The 25,107-nt window shown below is 34.5% G+C and overlaps 1 protein-coding gene and 1 long non-coding RNA gene across 2 annotated transcripts in view; both read right to left on the minus strand.

Moving 5' to 3' along the window:
* The window catches only part of LOC116179956, a 28,645-nt gene extending 4,463 nt beyond the window's left edge, over positions 1 to 24,182 (minus strand). The window contains exon 1 of the long non-coding RNA XR_004147071.1: positions 23,910 to 24,182. This is a non-coding gene — a long non-coding RNA (uncharacterized LOC116179956). The remainder of the gene's footprint in view (positions 1 to 23,909) is intronic.
* LOC116162927 overlaps positions 1 to 25,107 on the minus strand; it is a 318,902-nt gene that overhangs the window by 185,351 nt on the left and 108,444 nt on the right. The gene's annotated exons all lie outside the window — the stretch shown is intronic.

Below are 25,107 nucleotides of genomic sequence, written 5' to 3' on the forward strand. Positions count from 1 at the left end.
ACGAAGCAAAACAGGCAACAGATTCATTGAGATCTATGAAATTAATTTGAGGCGAATTAAATTGTTTTGAATTCATAAACAGTCAAACCAAACAATTTGGAGGACTAATGACCAATTCTTTAACAAACTATGAAGCGAAACGAATGGCCCAATAATGCATAAAAACAATTTTTTTAGTCGGAAGTTTAACCAAATGAATTTTATTTGTCAAATTTCGTGTAAGTGAATGTATTTGAATCTGTAAACATTAAAATATGACAAAGTACATTTTCCTAGTTCCTAGTTTTATTGAAATGTCCGAAACATAATGAATTAGCTTCACAGGTCTGGCAGAACAGACGCACGAAGATATTTGGTCGTGCATGAACCATTAGCATAAGTCCTCTTCTACCCAAATTTTAAATCCATGGCACTCTCTGGTAAAATGTATGATTGAGAACGGACCAAGTGTCTCCACAATAGTTAGATACTTTTCCTATTTTGAAAAATACGCTCTAAAACAAGCACCATTGGAGGTGTGGTGTGCACCTTTTTTCGTCTATTGTGAGATAGGTAGGTAATTTAGTATGGTAATGGTAAAATTTCAGCTGGACCATTTAAGTGAATGTAAGCAACAGTAGCTAATTTAATTAACATCATCCGATTCTATTGCGAGTGGTTTTATTAGTAGCGCACTTAATTAATTGACATTTTGGCATATGTCTACGATTTTTATGATGAGCAGAAGCTGGGAAATTAATTAAAGAAGTTTTAATTTTTGGATGTAGATAACAGAATACGCCTGCCTGCTTAAAATTTCCTAGGTTCCCTCTCCGTATCTTTAAGTTTATATTTACAGAGGATTTTTTTTGGATTTTTCACGCCGAAGAGGGTGGTGGTTCCATGTTTGATTTTTTTGTAGGATTCACAAGCTCCCCTTTAAGTGCACATAACAGTATTGTGGCTTATAATTTTTGTCTAAAAATCGCTTTTACATAACTATTCGTCTGCAAGTGCTGTAATTTCGAATGTTTTTGTTTCCTTGTTTAATTTTTATTACAGGGTCTATAAGCCACCCTTTAAATGCACATAAAGTCCTTTACCGTTTCAAGATATACAGGTTTTTTGAAATGAAAACTCAACTTTATATAACGATTCGTTTATAACGAGGGATGTCATTATATAGAACTCCAAGTATGTTTATTTCCTTGTTTGATATTGTTTACAAGGTCCACACATCACCTTTTAAGTGTACATAATAGTGAACCCTTCCCTGCTCCAAAATTGCATCCGCTTATACATAATAATTCGTTTATTTTGTGGGAGTAACCTTTGATACATTAAATGTTTTTGTGTCCTTGTTCGATAATGATATTGTCTATGTTTCAATTTGCAAAACACCACTTTCCACCCCTTTCAACCCCCGGGATTTCACCCGCGGAAAAATTCAGCTGTTTTAATTATTTTTCCCAATTTCTATTCATTTCACCTGCCTGAAAAACCCGGTTTCGCCCGGTAACTAATTTTTTTTTAAAATAAATTATTTTAGAGCTATTTAGCCTGGACTATGTGGGGATTTTGGAAATCATAGATACGACGATGGACAAATTAGGGAAAAGTTGCGCAAATAAAGAGTTAGTATCGTGTTTTAAAGAGATCCGGAAAATTCCGATTACTTCCGAAGATAAGCCCGAAAAATCAAAATTTGCCGATTTCGTTTTTATTTTTGTCTGGTGTTATTTGAACAGATACAAAAAATAAAGAAACACTTTTTCATTGTCATTTTTTGAGCTCTACATTCTACAAGACACCGTTGAGAGATTTTTAATACAACGTTTTGTTTCGGAGAAACCTCATCAACTTTATTTTTTTATATGGCCCGTAAACAAATACATACTGAATTGAGTAGAATTTTTTAACACGAAAAGCAAAAGTTCTAAACTGTTTCAATACCCAGCGGATAAGTTTCCTAGAAAATGGAAAATTTGTCCGATAGTTATTCTCGCACGATTAGGGCGTTGTGGACGGGTGCACCATCCTGTTGAAACCAGCAGTTGCTGATTTTTGTGCCATACATCCTTGTATTCGTAATAAAAAATGCTACTAAACATTTTTTTATGCATCTCTGTGTGTCCCAGAATGGTTTACATTCGCAATTGGGTTAGGATTGTAGGATCGTTGTTATTTGGGTTTCATCTAGTAGTGATATAATAATCTATTATATCAAATTTATTCCCAATTTTGCATCGTTAATAAACATTATGGAATGCCATCTGAAGTAACGATGTGTAAGCCAACTTCCGCTTCCGGAAGTCGTACATAGCTGATAATATTTTGCCTAAAATGATCTCAATAAGTAACAACTTTTCAGAAATCCAGTCAGATAATAATAAATTCAGATCGGCAAGATTTGGGAGGTAGTCCAAGGTATATTTCCAAAAGCGATGTCTGTATATAGATACGCGTACATAAATAACATTCAAATTGGGGTGTCACATGTTCATTTCGTTTTCAGAATCTTATCTTACTCCAAAATAGCATAGAACGATTCGTGCCACTTTTTAAACAAAGTTCCTTCTCCCGTGTACGAAGTACTTAAAAATGAACTTACTGACAGTTTGTAATTGACCAATTCAAATTCAATCAATACGAAATACTACAAGCATTACTCAATTATAAAATTTAAAAACCTCAATTACTGTACAGAACGCTATTTTAAATTAAAGGATCGATTAATTGAGGACATACGATGAAGAAACCTAGTAAATCGAAACTAACCCATACCACGTTGGCACTAGTTGAAATAACTAAGGGTTAGGTTCATATATAATAATAGTCCACAGACCAGAAACGTAATTTGAATATAACATCTTTCACTTTCTTTAACTTGTGATTTTGCAACATTATCTACTGAATACCAACCGCATTATAAACTAATAATATTAATTGTCAGTTCACAGAAAATTCGGATACCGCTCCCAACGAACTTCTTAGAGCAATAAATAACTGAACTTATAGGTTACCAAGATGTTATCGTCATTTAAACACAATTTGCAAATTTTGGCTTATCACTCATAAATATCTTATACCATTTACCAACCTCATACATCAAACGCTCTTACTTAACACCACCTGAAAATTAACATCAAAATATTTAACATATTTTTTGTAAATGTCATAAATTAATTTAGATAACAATAATTTATTTACAACGTAGCAAAAAATAACAAGCCACCAGACCTATGTTTTATTAACGAACGATTATAATCGTATTACATAACGTTATTGAACTGATATGGAAATTCTTTGACGTCAAGATAATCCATAAAGTAATGGAGAAAGTTAAACACACAACTTTAATCTTTAATAATCTCTCGAAATCATACTCAGACCTTTAACCTTGCTATGAACAACCTACTTTATTTATTTATGATTTATGTACCAAATTAATATTACAAACCCCAAGAAATGATCAAATCGAATGCAAAAATCGAAACGTCTTAATCAGAGAATATGCTGATTAATCCAGTATTAAACAAATGATAATTAATAGAAGTGTAATTAAATACATCCGTTGTTAATAATACCCGTAATCATAACGGGAAACCTTTTGACATGATTTATGGTATTGATGTACGTATGATCAAACCATAAACATACTTTTTTTTGCAAGATCCTGAGATAACTGAAGAGTGAAGAGCTTAGTGACGACGGTGTAAAATTTGCGAATAATGCACAGGATTTTGTTTTAACTCCGAAACTAATGGTGCCTTTAGACTAGCAAGAAAACTCGCGCGATTTGCTGTCTGACACTACCGTCACAACTCACAAGTGTAAATAGCATTGCGAGTTCATTTGGCAGAACTCGCAGAAGAATTCTCGCGACACTTTTCTTGCCAGTCTAAACAGGGAACAGTCCAGCTCACCACGTGTTTCCTCAAAACGATATGACTTCCTGGAGGACGGTTAAATAATTTCCAGGTATCGTTTCTTATAATGGAGTTTATTTCATCTGCCATCGCTTCGTACCACTTCTACCAAAACTCTTCGTTGGGCAACGATTTCGTATATAGTTCGCTGTGTTGACAGCTTCCGCTCAAAATTACATGGAAATCCCCCCTTGAATTAGTAAACACCTCGCCATGTCCAACAAAGTTCGATTTTTATCTCCGATATATCGCTCTGCTTCGAGTTACAAGTAATTGTCAAGCGACAAGAAATCCCAAGCTCTTATACCTGCCAAAATCTCTATTCACGCACTCTGTCCCGTTACCGGTTTGTAGAAATTTTACTTTCTTGCTCTGGACATTTTCAAAAAGTTTAATTACGTCTTTAGTTACCTCAAGTACCTATCTCTAAAACAACCAACTGCGATGCCACACCTACAAGGCATGCGCTACATATTGCAAAAAATTCCAGGACTCTAGGACAATTCCCGGGCGAACGGACGGACAAAACGCAAACAATGGGGCATTTTTTATTTCTTAAGGTCTGCGCTAAAAAATTATGGTTGTAGGATAGAAATGAGTTAATTGATTGATTTTAGAGCATGTGAGCCTTGCTCATCGCAATAGTTTAAAATTCGAGGATACCTTTGCAGTGAAAGCCTCAGTTAATCAAAAAATCACTTTTGATTTTCATAATTTACAACAATAAATACTTAAAAGTCACCAAGGTTTTATGGTTTTATTATTGTTGACGATCTTGAAACATCTTGCTAACTTCAAATTGCTAAGGTTTAACATTATAAAAAACGATCATGAAAGTTTATATTGGACCCAATAAACTTTCGTTAAAAGTTCGATTGTGTCGAATGATTAACTGTATATTATCTATTCATGAGGGAATGTGCATTATGATACCGACGCGGCAGATCTATATTATTACTCCTTTTTTATTGCCTTTTTTTGTTTTTCCGTCTCATTTATAACGCCTTTACAATTAGGTACAACAAAAATTTCTTTACCGCTACTTAAAGTTTTCAATGATGAACCGTGTAAATCACCTACCGGCGATTTAAAATTGGAAACTACCGTTAATTTAGTTAATAAAAGTAATATTAGAATGATAAGACAATGGTGGTCGTGCGCGTATTGTTCCAATAACGTTAAAGGCCTTCAACTTCCTTTTTTGTTTTTGAAACGAGGGAAGGACGAGATGTGTATACGTTAATGACGTTTTCGGTTATGGGCATAGGCACCGCTATAAACACTACTACGCGCGGAAAAACAATTTAAACAATTCAGAATTTACGGTAAAAAATACTAATTAATGGTAGGTAGTAGTACACATTGCCAAATTCCAGCTTCTCACGCCTCATCGTAGTAAATTGTGTAATTGGACTTTAAACGTCTTTTATATAATAATTTACTACAGTTATTAAATGTTATTCCGTATTTAATTAAGCCAGTTTTGTTGATAAATTAATCTTTCCCTAACTGCTATAGAAAGTCGCCGCAAAACTATTTCCCATACCTAGGACAAAACTTTACGAGTGAGAACCATTAAGTAATTTTATGTTTCAATCTGTATACACTACCCGCACCCTCAGCTACCCCCACTTTAAGATTTTGATACGCACCCCCCATCGAGTGACACATCATTTTAAATACCATAAAATTCTCTTTACTGAAGTAATCCCAAAATCAAATTATAATGGTCAGGTTATGAATTAATTTATAAAGAAACAGGACAAATACAAAATAAACAAGTTTTTTACTCAAAAAATAATGCGGAATCCGAGGCGGAATCGCGTAGGGAAAAGTTTTATCGCTCGAAAAGATACACCCTGTATATTATATTTACAAATTTGGAAAGTCTGGGTATATCACATTGGTCTAATGCCTACAGAACCACTGCATGGATACCATCACAACCAATCGCTTTCTTACCCATGCGATCATTAATTGCTCTTTTTGCTTCACACCTCATAATATCTGGTCCTTTATTATCGTCTTATACTGCAACTCATTTTCCATCTTACCTTCTCTTCTCCGTTCTTTCAAAACATTTGTTACTACTTGATGTTGCACCATTCTTCCTTCATGTCTGAACTTGGTGGTTACTTTTCCAAGCCCTTCATGATACTCAAAGAATATCTTTGTGACGCATCTGTTTTGAACATTCCTAAGTCCCACTTCCTAATGCTGCTTTTTTTCCTAAATGATTAAGCATGCTTCTTAAATCCTTTGCAAGTATATTGTGATCTGTGTCAGCATCTGCCCAGAGATATGTTCTGGCCTGCATGACCTGTCCCCTGAACTCTTGCCCGTGTAGAGTCTCCGTTTGCGATGTTCAAAGCAAGTATTAGCTATCCTTAGGTTTACGCTTCACAAAATCCAACAAGCTTTTCACCTCTTTCATTTGTCTTCCCCAATCCAAATCATCACCATCATATGTTTTTCCACATCTTCTTCCTCGGCGTCTGATATGGGTAGGTGCACTTGAATTATAAGGGTGTCTACCGGCCAACTTATCACTTTAATCGATATTACTCGGCCACTTTCTGGTATTATTTTCGTAATGTTTTGGTCCAACTTCTTTTCGAACAAAATTGCTACCCTTACTTCTTTTTTCTGACCTCCTTTGGAAACCATTTGTAATCTTCTCCGTCAAACTCTCCTTCTCCTGGCCACCTAACTTGGTTACATCTGGTCGTTTGCGATAAGAAGTGTGTAATCAAGCGACAATGCACATGTTTTATCGCTGTTAAAAGAATGCAGGTGTTTAGAGAAATGTGCATTTTATGCGCAAAAGTGGGGACGTTTGGTGCTTTCCGTTGTGGCTGGCGTCTATTTAATGTAATTATGATTGGTGATTTATTTCAACATTCATGCGGAAGGAGTTTGTTTTATGGTGGAAGTTGAGTTCCGTTAAATACTAGAGATAAGAGAAGACGGTGGTTTCATTGCTTTTTCATTCGCAACGGTAGACTTTTCTTTACCGCAAGTCAGTCTGTAATTTGTCAGTAGGTATTGTGAAAAGGCAAAAGAAGTTAAGCAATCTTAATAAAAGGTTTAAATTATTACATCGTAAAGTGGCAAGTTTTTGAAAGCGTCCGTTATCGGACGTTAGTACCTATGTGAGTCGACCAAGCAAATTATTGCATAGTGAAGCCTTATTTTTAAGGTTTCCTTTTCATTAAAAGTGTTCTATCATCCGGAAAGCCACCAATTTTATTTAAATTAAATTCAACACACCAGATTTTGACATCAAGTTCAGTTCACCAACAAGTGAAGTGTCCTGAAGCTACCACCGAATGTTTTTGTGTCAGTTTCAGTGCGCGTTAATATTTCAAATTTGTTACGACCAGATTGATTGGATTTATTTAATAACTGTAAGTCATAAATTTCTTCGATTAATTATCTATCGAACACCTTTTGTTTTGAGGAATAAATGTTTGTATTTGCTCATTAATTAACTGTATGTTTAATCGAACCCATTTTGCGACCCAGATAGAGTTTTCATATCAGATTTTTCTATTCACGCCCAAGAATTGTTTCGGGTGATAATGAAAATTTGTGTAGTTAATTCTTTGGAATTTTCAGTAGTTGATCGAAGCTACTGAGTCTCCCAAAGTATTAATTTAAAGTCAACTTTGAGATTTTTCATTGTGACAGGAGTCGGACGTCTACGAGGAAAATAATTACAATTCTAAATTTAATGGTTGTTTTGATTTGAGCTAGCTGGACAGTTGTCGTTTTGTGGATGACTTTGTAACTCTTTGACATTGCACACAGCAATATGTTACACGGTATACCATCACCTGTTAAATATAATGCGAACAATTTGGTGTTTTGTTTACTTATTGAAACTCCCAAGTACTAGAATTGCAATTTGCATTACCATTACTTCGAATTACCCAAACTACAGTTAGAATTACTTGAAAATTACCACAATTATTTAACGGATTAGTCGAATTATTATCAAAATAGGAAGTACTTCGAAATAGGTAAACACATTTTCGAAATGAACTCCCCCTTGATATAATTGTTTAGAAAAGGATATGATCCTCATCATAAATAAACCAAAAAAAAACGAAAAACTGTAGTGGTGGTTACGACCACCCAAGCAAATATGAATTTCCAACGGATTTGGTAGTATTTTCCATAGAAACTCTTGCCCCGTAACGATATGGTAGAAGGAATGAATTAAAATAATTTACGTCGACCTATTAAAGCCATTGTTGTTGGATGCCCAAAGAGGTAAAGAAAGAGTTGTAAACAAGCACTTACGTATTCATAAGTGCATTCTGAAAATGCTCTTCAATCTAGACCACATTTAATTAGCCGTTTAACGATAATTAAATATGTTACAGCGGTTGCATGTGCATTTATAAAAAAACGTTACACCACTTACTTTTTACAGTTAATTATAAAAATCGGTAAATTTGCAGATTTCTCAGTTACAACAAACTGTTGCTTTTAATTTTTCTTTAAATGGGATCATTAAAACGAAATTAGTCGTAAATAACTAAACGGATAAGATCATCGTCATCCACGGCAAGAAACGTTCTTGTATGTAACCGTGCCGCTTTTTACTGTTTGCCCATGAAATGCCCGTAATTTTTACCCATCGCTTTGCGTTCCTGTGTTTTCAAACTGGAATGTAATTAATAAAAGTATACACACAGAAATTCTAACTCGTTTGAATTCTTAATACATAAAGCAACGGGAAATTAGTAGGTATTGTGCAAATACGGATCTATGCTATTTTATTAACCGTAACGCACTGAGGCAAGAAAGTAACTCAAGGCACCGAACGCAAGGGACGCCGACATTGAGGTTCGCGTTTTATGATTAAGCGCGAAAGCCTAAGTAGGCCACATCCGAAAATTACTACTAATGTAATTAGGCGAACTTTATTAATTAACTTCACATAAGAATTAGACAATATCCTATTTACGGCTCAAGTAAAGGATCAATTATTGTGGAACGCCACGCAGTAACGCCAGTAATTTTACTCGTGTAGGTGTTTTATTAAATAATAATGTTAATTTATAACACCTCGACAATGACATGTTGACATTTTTATTGTAATTGTTGTAATTAATTAAGGTGTGGTTTATTAGATATTTGCCTATGCAGTTGTACAATACGTAACCGGACAAGCAAGAAAGTCGAGATGAATCTATATCCACATATTTTACATTTAATTTAAGATTCATTAAAAATACTCTAGCTATAAATGAACTAAACAGGAAATGTAGAATGAATTAGTTGCCTTATTGTGATTGGACGAGTCCGTTCGATATTGTCCTACCTCTATTAATTAACTATAACTTATCTTTGGCATCGACGAGGATCGATTAATTCTAACAGTATTTGCTGGGTCGTAGGTCAGTAATTTACGTTGATTAACTATAGTTGAATCTAACAGTACTTTTTTATTCTTGTGGTGTGTGTAATGTAAACTTTTTATCAATTTTTATTATAGCCAATATTTTTTGCTTCATCTTGTCATACAAATATGGAAGAATGATTTGAACGATCGATGGCTATCAATTCGTGCAACAATTTATTAACTTTTTTTAAGTTACAGTTATCATTTTTCGCGTTAGATCATTAACTTTTTTTCTGCTATGCATATTTACATAACAAAAACGTGATTTACTTTTTTCCACACGCACGTCGGACACCCTAATCTTTTAATTTTGTTTTCACAGTTGCTGGACACTCTCAAACCTATACTTACTATAATAGTACAGGTTTATCATTCATTCATTCATTCATTCCAGACACAACTCGAACACCATCCCCAACCTTTTCTGCTATGATTGCTTAGTTCTATTTTGGATTCCCCATGTCTCGTCTGAGATCTATAAACGACAAATCGTAATGGTATGTCGAAATGAGGACTTAACAACGTTTCGAATCTGCAATTTTAATAGGTAAACGAATCAAACGGTAAAGCATATACGAATTTATGCCTGAATTTTTCTATCGTGCAATATTATTAATATTAATAATCATATGGCGATGCTGATAAACCGTTTAATTTTAATGTTTTCCACGAAATTTTGTTAAAACCAGGCCAAAGTTGGCATCTTACTTTATTAAAAAAATTACCATATCCATATGCGAGATAAAATTAGACTAGAACGAATGCAGTTTTAAAAGTCAGTTGGCGTTGAGATAAACGACATAATTTCAACGTCTAAATTCAACTTAAATTAATTACGTTTCAGTTAGAGTTTAGACTGTAACACAAAGTTATATAATTCAAGTCTAAATTAAATAATAAAATAAACAATGCTATTTGAAATAGATTAAAGTTAAATTAAACTATTCAATCTGTTATTAATTAATAAAGTGCATCTCGCGAGTTATTGTTGAACAATGTTTAAAATGGAAAACTCAAGTAGAAGTTTAATTCCACTACATGTTTGGTGCCCTAACTAGCAGAAATTTGAAAATACTTTCTTGGACAACGAAATCTGCTAGCTTTTGGATAATGGCTAAATGCCAAGCAAACTTAAAAGTGCTTTTTAAGTGATGAATAGTTATAATCTCTTTATACAACGTGGCAGAGATACTTCGATCAGATTTGAATGGGGATTGGAAGGAGGCAAGTTAGTCGTTGAAGTCGTGCCCGGAATGAAAAATGTGGGTACTTGTTAAAATTGAATCTTTCGGATGGCTTAACATTGATCGTTCACTGATTGATGCAATATCGAATCGATTTCGAAATCGGCCCTCGATCAATCTCAGGAAGGATCCTTTATACCGATACGAAGAAACTCAAAAGGTCATTATTTGGTGTGCATTGTAAAAACTCGGGATACTCGGTCTTTATTATTTAAAGTAAAGGAGAACATACAGTGAATGTGAATCAGAATTCAGAATGTTCCCAAATTTTGTCATCGCGGAAAAACGAAATGGATATATGAAAATAATAGAACAAGAACAAATTACATATAAGAACGAGGTTTTAAAACATAATAAATTTCATGAAAAGAATTACTAAAAAAATAAAAAAAAATGGATATTGTATTTCAATTTTAATGAAAGTTTTCCGTATAACTTTTGTGGGACTTTGATTTAGAAAAATTATCCACCGGGCATTACTTTGCATGGCTGTATCTAAAGTGACGAATTTATGTGGACAAGCCACTGGCCCGAGATGCGATTAAACGCTAAATGGCAGCAAATCCAAAGGGATATAAAATGAGTTTAATATTCACTAGAATTATGTATTGTTTCTCTGTACGTTATCCAATAAATGACTATTATTATTATTATTATATACTGCTGTGTAAACAATGTCAGGTGAGACGGTGTTTTTAAAACATTTGGAATGAATTAGGGTGCCTAATATTATTAATTAATATCATCAAAATTTTGTTGTCTCTAATTAATATCCTGGGTATAATTCTGTTTTAATACACAACAATCTTGCGAATCGAGTGTGTAATGGAGGTCTGATTTGTTTATTTTCTTTACAAATGAAGTATTTCTTGGAATTGTGGCATTAAGGAATTTTTATACCTCAATTATTTGTTATTAAAGTGCGTATTAATACGAATGTATCAGTGATATTAAGCTTTTGTTTTATTTGATAAAGATAAAGGTGTTTGAGATAACGTGACAATTTTTAATCTTAAAAGGGATACCAAAAAGAGTGTAGTAAAGGGGACCAAAACAGACATTCTCTAAAATAAAGTGGAGTTTCGTTGGGAAAGCACCAGAATTTGCGCTTTTTAATTTGTTTCTTAAGATCCTTAACGCGTGGTAGGATTGAATTAATGGTTTTGCTTGGGTTTTCGGGTTTTCCAAAAATTTTCAAAATGTTACCAACATTGCTACCCCAAATGAGGGTAAGAAAAAAAGTGTCGATCGAAATTTCGTATCTTTAAACGATACTTAGTACGGCAAGTTCAAGAACTGCTGAAGGAGCGTTATACCCAAAAATTTTTGTGAAAAATCATATTTTCATTTTCAATACATAAGAAGTGGCACATATATGTACACTCAAATGTCATGAAGTTTTGATAGATTTAGTAATTCGACCAAGAATTTCAGTTGCAATTTTGTTCGAATTTTCATCAAAGATGTCATACCTACTCAAGAACTTAGGCAAAGCCACAAATTCCACTCTTCTATGTCATTAAAAAAAATGTAATAAAAAATGGTCGATGATATAGGTATAACTAACTTCATCTCGGAAGATACTGTGTTTTAATTTTAATATAATCGTAATATTTTAATATAATATTAATATTTTATATAGGTAATACTTCAAAGGTAAAACAATCTGACCTGGTGATGACGACTCACACACTATTTTTATTTTACCCACGTTCCAATGTCTGTATCCTAAAGAAAACTTTTTCAAACAAAATTTATTGAAATCCCGTAAAAATCGCCAACCTTAGCCAAATGAGCGTCCAATCCCATGCGTGTAATAATTCTCGGAGAGGAGGAAGTACGGCAATTCCCCCCAGGAGCATTTTCTAAAAATGAAAAAAATCGACCCGTTGAATTCAAGGCCGGAATATTTTCCTCCCTTCGCCATCAAGAAAGCTCATGACTACTTAATTTGCCTCAATTCTCTTCCCAGATATCACCTCATATCATAAAGGCAGTCGTGTTTTACTGAATGAAAGTGAGCTTCCTTGAGCGGAGATGAGCTCCATGGGGAGTCGATTTTGCAAAATTTGGATTTCTGGTGACGAGTACACCTGAGCAGAATATTATGAAACGAATTGTAAGGGTAATATATTCCGAGGGTGAATATTCCTCAATCAAATATACCGCGTGTCTCAGTATGTGATAATGGACTAACCATGAGCTTTTAATTTTATTTTTTGATACTTTTAATTAATTTATTGTAGATCGATAACACTATTACTTTTTGTAACATGTATTTTCCAGTAATATTTGTTACAGTCCCCAAAAATATCCAGTAATATTATTAAATCATGTAAAAAGATAAATAAATTGTTTTCAATATAGAAAAACATTTAGTTTATATAAGTATATCCTTGCTCCATCTTCAGTACCCACAGCACAAACGATTTCTCTGGTACTCCTACTCCTCAGCTGATGCCACGGATCAGACTGAACTGAATCCAGATCTCTACCCAACACAAGACCTAACAGTATGGTCTGTCCTATTTCACTACCATTATATAGTTTACTCTTCTAAAAAAATTCGTGAATTCAATGTGCATGGCACCTTCACATGAGCAAATAAGAGGAGTGAATGACGCTCTGATATCCTCAGCAGCTGTCATATTTGTGGTGCGTCTCATGGGCATGTTGATTTGGAATTAATTAAAAAAGGCAAAATTTTATATATGAAATCGTATTGTCTGCTCATCCAGGACTGCTAACACGATAAATCGCGATGAAATGAATCAAGTATCTGGACCGGACCGCATGAAAACCCAAAATCATACCGAAACGCGTAGAAATTATCTAACTTATAAGGTTCTGGAAAGAGATAGTGCTCTCTGGTTGAAACGTCTTCTAGAGTTTTCGAAGATTTCCTAGGCGTTAAAACAATGGCATATGCATGCTATCCCAGAATTATGGATGATACATTTGGAATACTGTATAGAGTATAGTGCCATAATATGTCATCCTGAATACCATTTTCACTTGTTCTAAAGAAGATATTGTTAAAATTCTATTCACACAAACCCTAACTCGCAATCTTGAATTACCTCTTGTACCCTAAACAACACTGTAATACCGAGCTGTATACTATGCGCGAAATCTTCGAGGGTGAATATTCCGGAGGCGAGTTTTTGCTTATACTAGCCTTGCTTGTTCTTTTTTTCAACTCTCTACCCAAAAACTGTAACTTTGTCGCTATCTACATGAGGGTTAAATATCTTCCCCACCCTCCCGTATGTAACGAAGACGTTACATATGCGTGGTTGAGGCATGCAATTTTCTTTAGCATTTTTCTTTTGTTTGTATGGGTTGAAGTTATATATTTTCTTGTTTTTATCTCCATTCCAACCCTGTGTGGGAACGGGGAGAGAATATTTCCACTGCAGAAGTGCACTGCATGCGGTAAGAGTCCACTAATCAAAGGCATTCCCATCTCCTTGCACCTTGTGTGTATGTGGGAGTTAAATTGGATTTAACTTTACTGATTGACGTTTTTATATTTCCCGATTTTAATGTTATTAGATGTTGTTAAGGTTTACTTCGTACCCTCCCCGGAATACGATACCCAACCATCACTGTACTAACATTTGCCGTCCCCATGATAAAAAGATGTTATCCTGGATCCGCCCCTGGTCGACATCGTCTCGTGGTTTAAAGATCTTTAGTGCAATAACGAATGGGTTTATTCATTGAACATAATATACTATTATCCTTTCCATTCTCATTAAACTATTTAATTATTAGGAAATTGTAGTATTCCTATGTACTACATACATTAACACAGAGCGGGCTCCTTCAACTTATAACGTATCCAAAAATTCATTCATTTTTGCATAACAGGTTATAACAGGTCAAAAAATACGCGACATTACGTCATACCACGTTACAAGACCCTTTTTTTTCATCGTACCATCGGCCTGCAGAAAATTACTAATACGAAACTGATACTGGTTTTACTCGAAGGTGCCCATTCTGCACCCACATTAGATTTTGCAATACAATTCCAGTTTTATTTCTACATTTTTAGAATACCATAGCAGTCTTATCTTCAAAGACCAATTAACAAAACACAATTAATTATTTATTTCCACATTTAGCAAAAACAAGGCTATCTGATCAGTTGTAAAGGTGCAACAATTATCTACACATATAGGCGTATGTTATTATTTATTATTAAATAAAAGAAAGCGACTGATCAGATCGCGACTCTGGCTAAATATGAAAAGCAGAGGCCAAACGGATTACCTAAATAATAAATGTTACGTAATTATAATATGAAACAGTTATATACGTACTCCTGCATTTTATTGTTAAAATTACACAATTCTCTTCCTAACATTGTAATTGTAAGTTGCTCTGTCGTTTAGGGTTTCCCGTTTTGGTGTCAAGGTAGTCAGTGCATTTCAGTATACCAACATTTCGACACAATTCTTCGTATAAATTCTGTCACGTCACCTTTCGCATATTAAACAGAAGGTATTAGATATATACATTAACATTTGCATTCATTTGTCCCAAAACTATTTCAATTATTTTCGCTGAGTCAGTATTTTTCCCTCTTCATTCAGTATATGAATGGAGAATAACAGTTCCTTTTAACTGTAGATGCAATTGAACGCGAAATTAAAATACTTTATAATTAAGTAGCACGAGTTCGCTCTTTTCAATGCACCCATCCATACTTTACCTCAATAATAATAAAGTTATCGTTAACTGTATTATAATAATTTTAACAAAAAAGTGTGCTACCATGGAACACCTACCTACATATTCGCCGCCGTTCTGGGCTCCAAATGCATATTTAAAAGTAGCGGAGTATAATAATTCATTTCTGGAGAGCTCGCAATATTATTAAGATCTAGTCGTAGGTGTTTATTGGTTATATTTAAATGTAGAGATGTTAGGTAATTGCACCAGAGGGTATTAGAAAACCATGGTTGCTACCGCTTCCGCAAAACTAACAACGTTGTTGTATAAATTGAGAACTGCACCCAAATTATTTATAAGCTCCTTAAATTATTCAAATTTCTATTATAATTTATTGCGGATTGAATTGATGAAATCTATTTTATCGAATTCTAATTTTATTGACTGATGTATATCAATATAATCTTCCTCTTGGTATGATACAATGGATTTTATTAATTTACTGTTTTCTGGTGTGATATTCCAAAAATCGACCTTGAATCTCATAGCGAATATTCAAAGACTAAGGTAGAATAATCAAACGTTGTTGTTCTGGGAACAGCGAAAACCCCCATTGGCCATTCCCATGGAAAATGTTGATCCTACAAGTTCAAGGACCATTTCCTGACGATGCATGTTCTCAAACCAAATTGTATTACCAATTCCTAATATAAGATTTGTAAAATAAATGGTTTGAATTAGGTTTGAAATGAAAAAAGGAACTCAAAAGTCGTTTAAAATTTGGATGTTTGCGCTGGTTTCTAAACTATTGAACTACTGACTTCACCTTCAACTTAACAGATAAAAACTAAGAAATTCAAAGCCGATTATGTTTTTGAGCTGATCAAGTCACAGTTTCGCAATTTTTGAGCTGTTATGGTTATTTCATAAACCAAATTTGAAGGTGTCCTAAAAACTTCACATCAATGTAAGCTCAAAAATTGATCGATATTTTGAACTTTATTGATTCCTCTGAGAAAGGATCGCGTCCGGATGCAAATTCAATATATTTCAGTTCAGAGTTCAACCATTGAATAAAAAACCATTTATTCAATGGCCCAACTAAAGATTGGGGAGTAACTAACTCAAAAGAAATAAAAACCATTCCAGTGGTTCGGGTTCATGATACGATTAATTTCGAAAATAATAGGTTGCCTAAATTGATCTTTCCGACCACCTCTAAAATCTTACTCAAAGGCCAGGGTTTTTGAAGTAGGTAGATATCGTGACGTATGGATGGGCGCAGTATAAAATGGTCACGATTTCCCACCGAGATGGGTCTACAAACAATAATTTTGGCTCTTTTTTATCGTGAGTTATAGGTACTTAGTTTAGGTGAAGATTTTCTTAGGATCAAATCGCTAAATTTTTTAGATGCTTGAAAGGCCGTAAGAACCGCTACAAACCTTTAATACGCTTTAAGCACGATGTCAAATAGTGTGCACGAACTGTTCCTTCAATCGTGAATCAATTTCGGGCAAACGCAGGTTCAAATATCAGTTATTACACTTACGTTAGTGGGGTCTTACGGAGTTTTCTTATCAAAACCACGATCGCGTGCATTTATTTCAAAATGCAGGACAAACCAAAATAGATGTATAGAAGCTAAATTGCAGAGGAGTAAGTTTCCTACCCCGTAATTATTTAAAAAAATTCCTCCCTTGAGCATATAGAAGTATACCACTGACCATAAATTTAAAGTACGTATGTTGGTAGCAAACTTTTTATAATTTTGAATACTGTTGTTTATAAAAATTTTGTTTTGGAGATATACTGAGTGTTCCAGATAAAATTTTCACCCTGTATTTACTGAGAACTGTCGTCTGTCATGACTTTTGGAGTGTTGTGAAAAATATTTGTACTCAATGACATTTTCTTCATTGATTTAGTCCTCAGTTCGGTATTAGCTGGTCTACAGGCCTACATCACGTGCGCATCCGTTTCCTACACGATTATTGCGCTAGCACTCTAGGAAACGGACAAATGCATTCGAAATCGAGATTGTTTCATTAGTTGAAGGCCAGCTAAGTATCAGCTGTACGAAGTTGTGACTCGTGGGAGAATCTATTCAACGCTCACTAGAGAGGTTTAAAATTCTTATAATCCTCTTAAGAGTATCACAATAAACAACCTAAAAAATTCACTTCGCGACCCTCCAAGAGGACGAAATCCGCTCTAAATTATTAAAAAATCCACCGGTGCGGTGGTTTTAAAAGACTTATTTTGCAAAGCTTTTATGACTCTTATTTAAAAATGTTTAAGAACGTTTAAGAGTCGCAAATGGTTTCCAAAAGCTTCAAAGAGTGTCCTTGGAATTCCCTCCTAACTTCAAGAACTAAGCATAATCGGCCTTGGTTTCGAGAAAAGTTCCAAAGTAATTTGATGAGCTAATGACATTATCAGCGGTATTATTAGTTATTTCCCGTAGATCATTTGTCACCTCCCCGTCTGTCCCACGGAGAAATGCTGGGTAACTGCATCCAAGTTCACCGGATACAGCAGCAATCTTTTTTCATACCTTTCCGCTGGTAACATCCAGTGTGATGGTGGAGGCATACTCTCGCCACGACTTTCTACGTTTTTTTAACACTGTTAGGTTCTCAACCTAAGCTTGCCTTTTGGCCACCTCTTCTTCTTCTTCCCTTGCTTAGCCTCTAACACTACGTCCTAATCAATAGATGTAACGCTGAAATCGTTGGAGCGGGATTTGGTGATCGATGTTTTACATTTTGCCCCACGCAATTCGGCGTCCATTTTTTCGACCTCTGACGAGTTGGAGGGTTTAGGAAGCGCGCTATACCTTTTTTCTGCTACTGAGGTGGAAGATTTCAATAAAGAGGCTGCTGCACTACGTTCAGTATGCGGTTTACAGATGTTCTTCGCGGTAAGTACTTTCATAAGGATCTCGCCATTTCTTATTTAATCATCGTTTTGATTTCAGGGACGAAAGACTGTGCAGATACAGGTAGAACAGCTGTTGGTGCTACATTGGTCGGTGTAGAATTTTTGTGCCATTTGAAAGTGTAAAAAAATAAAGCAGGTTTCATTTGAAAAAATCAACTTATTAAGGTTTGAAGTTATTAAAATTGCATCTGTTGATTTTGGAAGATTTTTTGAAATTCAGGTCAACGGAGTCATAGGTACAGAAAAAGAGAAGCAGTAAAACGTCAAAAATTTTGAATAACTTGAAAACCTTTAATGCTGGACATAGGGAAATGTGGTATCAAACACGTAGATTTCGAAAATGCGATAAAATATAGGGTGTTCTATTCAGAAGAAGAAAGTTGCTATTCACATCCGGTGAAACCGGAAGTGAAACGATCATGATAATATTTTCTTTCAATAGAATATGAAAAACTGTGTTGGTATGCAAATTTTCAGATTTAAATTATTAATGAGTCTGAGTACTTTTAGGGAACCGTTTGCGCGAAACAGCCTGCGTAGTTAAATAATATGCGAATACAAATAATGAATCTTCTTAAGGGCTGCTTCTCCACGAAATGTATTTGTTAAAAAAATTGCTTGATTCGATTTTATCTAAAACTCAATTTTTAGTCACACATCCTGTATCTAAACGCTTATAACTTTTTGTTTTTCTTATAGACATCCGCATTGCGCGAGTGCTTGATGCTTTTGTTTGCATACCATAGTTACTATTGCCAAAGTCAAACGGAATATTCTTGGATTTTCAAAAATAATGTTCTCAGATAGCCTTGGATCTTTTCAAATTTACCCACTAACTTCGCGACCAATTGATACACTATTATGTTGCTCAGTTTCCATAATGGCGATGAGGTCATCATTAATTTGTCTGATTTAACCAAAAATGATTTAAACGACGCATCGAATGTAATGTTACAAATTATCGATGCTTATGCGTGACATAATAACTTGGAGGTTATTGCGTTGATTGAAGGATTCGCTCAACGGTTAGTGCTCAATTTAAAACTTAATCATTAGTAAAATGATAGAGCAGTTAAATATAGAATTCCGTGTGCATGTCCAATATTACACCACGGATTCTACATACTTTCACGGTGAATTTAAAATTAATTAGCAGGAATTTGTAATGTGATATAAAACATGATACTTCATCAGGCACAGCAGCACATTTCGTCTAAGCTCATTATTAGTTAATAGTTATGGTATTTCAAATTGGTTTTTCCATCGACTGGTAGTTAGTATGGTACTCAAAGCAGTGTACAGACAACACCGATAATTTCCATTAGTAATGTAACAGTAAAAAACTTTATATTTCTTATTTTATTTGTTATTTAGACCTTTTAATTAATCTAAATTGATACTTGTAAATTGTGAGAGTAGTCGATTCCTTAACTTAACGATTTTACCATTCCCGTCCAAAAGATACCGAGATATAATTATTTGTTTGTAATTCTGGTTTTTTATTTAAAGACTTCCAAAAGTGGATAGCGCTGCTCCGTTTTATGATTTATAGGGGCCGTTCCCTTAGTTCAGAAGTGATGAAATGTAGAATTATGCAAAAAAATGACATAGGTAAGTGAAGTCAGACAATAATACATCATACAATTCAAATTATAAAAGTCAAGCCAACTAATTAGTTTGAAGGTAAACATTATTAATGCTAAATGTCAATTTAAAAATTAGTAATATTGAGGTGCATTGCAGGAGCCTTTAGACTTTCACTACATTGAACTTTGTACAAGAAACAGCAAGCTTGGACACGCATGGCTCTGTACAGAATTTTTTATGCAAACAATTCAAATTATGTTTGTATGTAAATTCAGTGGAATCCGTCCACATAAAATACAGTTAGACGCAGTCCTGATTATGACTGTACCGTGTAGGTTACATAAATGGGTCTACAACAGTTATAACTTAAAGTAATGTCATTTACCTTGCAAGGAAACAATTGTACCACACTGTTTACAAATTTTTATGAAAAACATTCTGATCAAGGTAATACCTAATTACATAATCTTAAAACCCGAATCAAGTCCTCTCGTACAAGAAATACGCACAACGCACGCTTAAATTAAGCGAAGGTTGTTGGCGTTTTTACTATTACAAAAAATAGGAAATGTTAACAAAGGAAAAGAATAACAATTGTCGTAAAACATTTAATTCGACTTTCTCTCTTTTAATGTGCACATGACCGGATACTAAATTAAACTATCATTAATGGCTACCCCAGGCAACCTTGAAAGAAGTACAATATTTATTAACAATTGGTATATTATAAATGCACCGAAATAAATTGAACCGTTACTATTTTCGACAACTCATCTCATCAAACTTTTTCCAAACAACAGCAAAGTACGAACTTTATAAATACTATTATTATAGAAAAATTGTTAAAGTATACTGTTTGTTAAAATTTATTTTACCGTTAGAATTCCATTTCGCACAATGGGCTATTCAAAAAAAATGCAGAACGTATCCAGTAAAAGTTTTTTTTAGTTAACACACACGGCAGTTTCTTTGTTCTCTATTTTCTCTTAAATTTTGTAAGTATAAAGTGATGCTGTTAAGAGAAGAGTTTCTCAATCTCATCGTGTAGGTATTACGAATATTGTTAATTTAACAATAAAAGGTTAATCGAGGTTAGCATACGACCATGGATATTATAACAGTTCTAGCTGCTGCAATAAATGCACGAACGCATACATAATATATTCAATAGGAAGTTTGATCATAATTAGTATGCTTGTGTGCATTTGCTCTTCTTTTGCTTCTTCTTTCATAAGCACACTTGCGCGTGTTGTCTTTGTTTTTTTGTTATGTAAAGACCACCACTTTTGATGTGGCACGGCAAATCAGTAACTTTCAGGATAAGTGGCGCAAGAATAACTTGCAGTAAGACCGTTTGGTGGAAAACCATTCCTTCCCTAAACACATTTTATTGGCGTACTATGAAGCATGAAGGCATATTAGAAGCATTGTAATTCTCCTCCTCTGCTCCAGCACCAACACTCGCTCAATTTCGTGCGAAAACCAAGTTGGCCTAGGAGTATCTTACCCACGCACCCCTTTCCAACCCCTCCACAATTTTCTAGGACGACAAAAATCCGTCGAATAAACTTTTTATGACCATTGCTTTTGATAGACTACCTTTTTGAGAGTCAAAAATGCGCTAAAAATAAAGTAGCACATAGGACCAACTCAAACATTTTTTTATTTTTGACTTTAAAATCGTTATATGGGGAGGTATTTAAAAACCTAAAACTTTCTTTCGGGAACTTTTTCTGTTCTTTCAGATGGTGGAAATGAATTTTCCATCAATACTGATTTCAAAATTAAAAGAAAATCATTTCGAGTGACATTTGTCATTAATTTTTAGGGTATCTTTCACCGACAATAAACTGTTGAAAGTCATTTTTAACAAGGTTCCCAATGATGTATCACATCATGTGCAGTATCAGTTAAAAATTCAAGGGATGTTCTCTCCTAATCGGTTTTGGCTATTTGTTGGTATTATTTCAGATTCCTTACTAGATATTTTTAAGCCTCAACAGTTCTCATAATTTCTTCAAAATTGATTAGATCAAACCACTGTGACAATTATTGAGCTGCATCGGAGAGACTCTAAAATACTAAATATCAAATCATATTTCTCCTGAACGTTTAAACGTTTTTCTATTAGAGAAATATAGCAGTGTGGTCCACTCAAGAAATTGCAATTTACCGCTGCATTGAACTATTAAAACTGACCATTTCAGTGGCGACTTCACAGAATGACAGTGAATTCATCGCTGGAGAATCTGCCGTTTTTTTGAGTTAACGGTGTCGCCATTTTGTCTTACATGATTATATTCGAAATGATTCGGTTCAGCCAGTTAACTGTGATTTTTGGATTACTTTTCTCAACAATACCTTATAATTTGGTACCGCCTTTTTAAAGAACATTCCAATGATGTGTCACCATGGAGGAATTGGGATTAGTTTTTTAAACCAGTAGGAGGTAAGAGTAACCAGACTAGCTCATATGGTTTTTTTGGTTCCTTCTATTTCATGAATTTTCAAAAAGCCGGGGTCAACGCATTGTTCAAGCGCGTGCCTGCAGTATTAATGTATGTTTATTCGCTAAGGCAGAAAATGGAATCTTCCCGCCGTGTGGAAACTACCCATGCGCTACCCAAAATAAGTTGTGTGTGCATTGAAACATCATAACCTTTCCAAGAAAAAATTAGGAGCTTCATGTTTTGAGTGACAAGACTAAAACAGCAATAGTCGTACAAGTGAAAAAATCTTGCTTTGGGGCCGATCTTCCTAATTGGCTCGAAAACTTGGAATGTTGAGTTAATTTATAACGTTCGGCTCGACCAGGTCACAGTGTTTGCTCTGTGATGACAATAGCACTTTGAGAAAAACTAAAGCACAGCTCAACCAATTAGGTGTGGCAAATGGCACAAGACTGTGAGATGCTTCTGAACAGGTTCAAATACCTCATATCACAGAGTATATAGTTATATACGGTGGCGTTCTCTTAGGCTCCACTCCTGAGCAAGTTTTATATCAATAGTGAGTGCACATTAATACATGACAATATCGTGTTTTAGAAACCAGCTTGATTTGCTTGAATCTGAACTAGTCAATTTTCAAACTGTAGGGTAATTTCACTGTACCCAAGCGTTCATAGGCGTCAATATCCCAATTCAATTGAATATTTTCCCATATTTTCTAGCACATTCCGTTCTTAGTACGAACGGGAACGGGCCAAGAAGAGAACGTAGAATTTTTTCCAAATTTTGGTGCAAGAAAGACAAAAGTTCAGATTCTTATTTAAACTTTATATGCTTCTTTGAAGGACATTTTAACCCAGACGAGTGTTAGCTGTAAAACCGCACACTGATGTTCTTCGAACACTTTTACCTTCTTCGAAATGCATTTTCTCGGTCAGTGGACGTAATTTATGGCGCCATTCTGAGAGATCATTTTAAATCAGAATTATCAGTTTTGGGTGAAAAATTAAGTGTTACCTTGCTAATGACGCGATGATTTAAGTTTCTCGAAAACTGTGGTTTTTCAAACCACACACCGGGCAGTAAGTAATTCTAGGAATGGGCTGCATTTTTGTACAAATACCGCGGAATGTAAATGAGAGGTGATGTCGCAACTTAAACAAGACATTGAAAATTTAAGGAAACATTCGGCTTGAGTGTTAATAAAAAAATACCAACGAAAGTTTGAAATTGCGCAACCGTTCAAAGTAATATTAATGTTTCATATGAACATTTCCCATGTCTGAATTGTTCATTCATATGTAAAATACGTTTTACATATTCTCGGATAAATTAATTAATAATGTTCTATGAATATTTACGAAATACGGCACTTATTGACTTGATTAGTCTATGCGGCCTGAATCTTTATACATTTAGAGGAAAATTGATCAGTTTAAACCAGTTTTTTATTATTACACATAAAATGAAGGGTTTTTAAATGTCAGGAACCGATGTTTTATTGAGCAAACATGTGGAGGACTGATTGTCAAACGTTAATGAAAACCTATCCATTACATTTATAATTGCACATTGCGAAAAATAATTAGGTATAGAAGCAATTATCTCGCACTGACACTTCATTATCTCAGCTAATATTACGAAATTTAATTTTAAAACTGTGCCAATTACGAGTAGAACTTACCCTATAAATGTAAAAAGTTTGAAGTACTTTCCAAAATTGTGGCAATCCACCTTCACAAAAATTTATAACGGGGAGACTTTAACGATCGGTTAGTAAAGAAACCCGCACGGGACTATTTATTAAAGGTACCTTATTATGTTTTAATTCTAAGTTTATATTATAAGTAACGCATTACGGGTCTCAGGTTCAGTGCACGGAACTCGCAACTGTTGCTGTTCGCGATATGGACAGTGACTGTCGATGGAAATGGTAAGGTAAAATGGTATAAGCGGTACCAGCACACGCGGCGGCCGCGACAAACTGCAGATATACCATTGAAAAAAAATAGCATGCGTCGAAGATGAAAACTAAATGCCTATTGTTGGAAGTACTCTTAGTGTAGGTTGTGTTAATTATAGTAATATGCATAGCATGATAATTTTAAGTAAAAATCTTCGAAAGAAGATCTGCGAATTAAAGAAAAGCAACATTATTTGATTCTTGATAGGGCCAAAAAAGTCGAATCGGCGTTCTACCAGTAATTAACAAATTCTTGACATTTGATGTGGACATTAGTGTAGGTGAACCCTAAAAGAGTCTGGCGACAGTTTGACAAATTCAGTTTTTTCTGATTGAAGACAAACGTTCAGGGACAACTTTCATAGAGCTCATTAGTGAAATAAAAACGAGTTTTAGGCTCTAACGGCATCTTCTAGCTTCGTGAATTCGAATTCAAGTTTCAACTTAATTCGCATTGCCATCAAAATTTACTGGCGAATTTTAAATCTAAAATGGCACATCCGATTTTTGTTAACCGAATACAATAAAAATTATTGCTTATTAGTTATTAGTCAGTCTCGGCTTTGGTTGCTTCTATTCCGACACGGACGTTTATGACCTGACTGAGGAACTGAAATATGTGCATGTAAATTCTGAGTACAATAGTGTTTTTCACATCATTATTGAAAACCTGGCGCGTGGTTTTTTTAAACGGTACAGATTATTGTCCTTTCATCTTAATTGCACTTTATATTATTGATGTTATTCTTACCAGCTGCGGGGGTGATGGGTAGTTCCGCCCGAGAGGGTAAATGGGTAGTCCAACAGTTTAGGTCGACAAAACCATTGAATGTTTGAACGTGAACTTTATTATAGCTTATTACTTGCTCGCTGCACTTTTGCACCAGTCAAAAATTAGTGCATCTTAATCTAAATCTTG

Source organism: Photinus pyralis, unplaced genomic scaffold (genome assembly GCF_008802855.1).
Source record: "Photinus pyralis isolate 1611_PpyrPB1 unplaced genomic scaffold, Ppyr1.3 Ppyr1.4_LG1, whole genome shotgun sequence".
NCBI lineage: Eukaryota > Metazoa > Arthropoda > Insecta > Coleoptera > Lampyridae > Photinus > Photinus pyralis.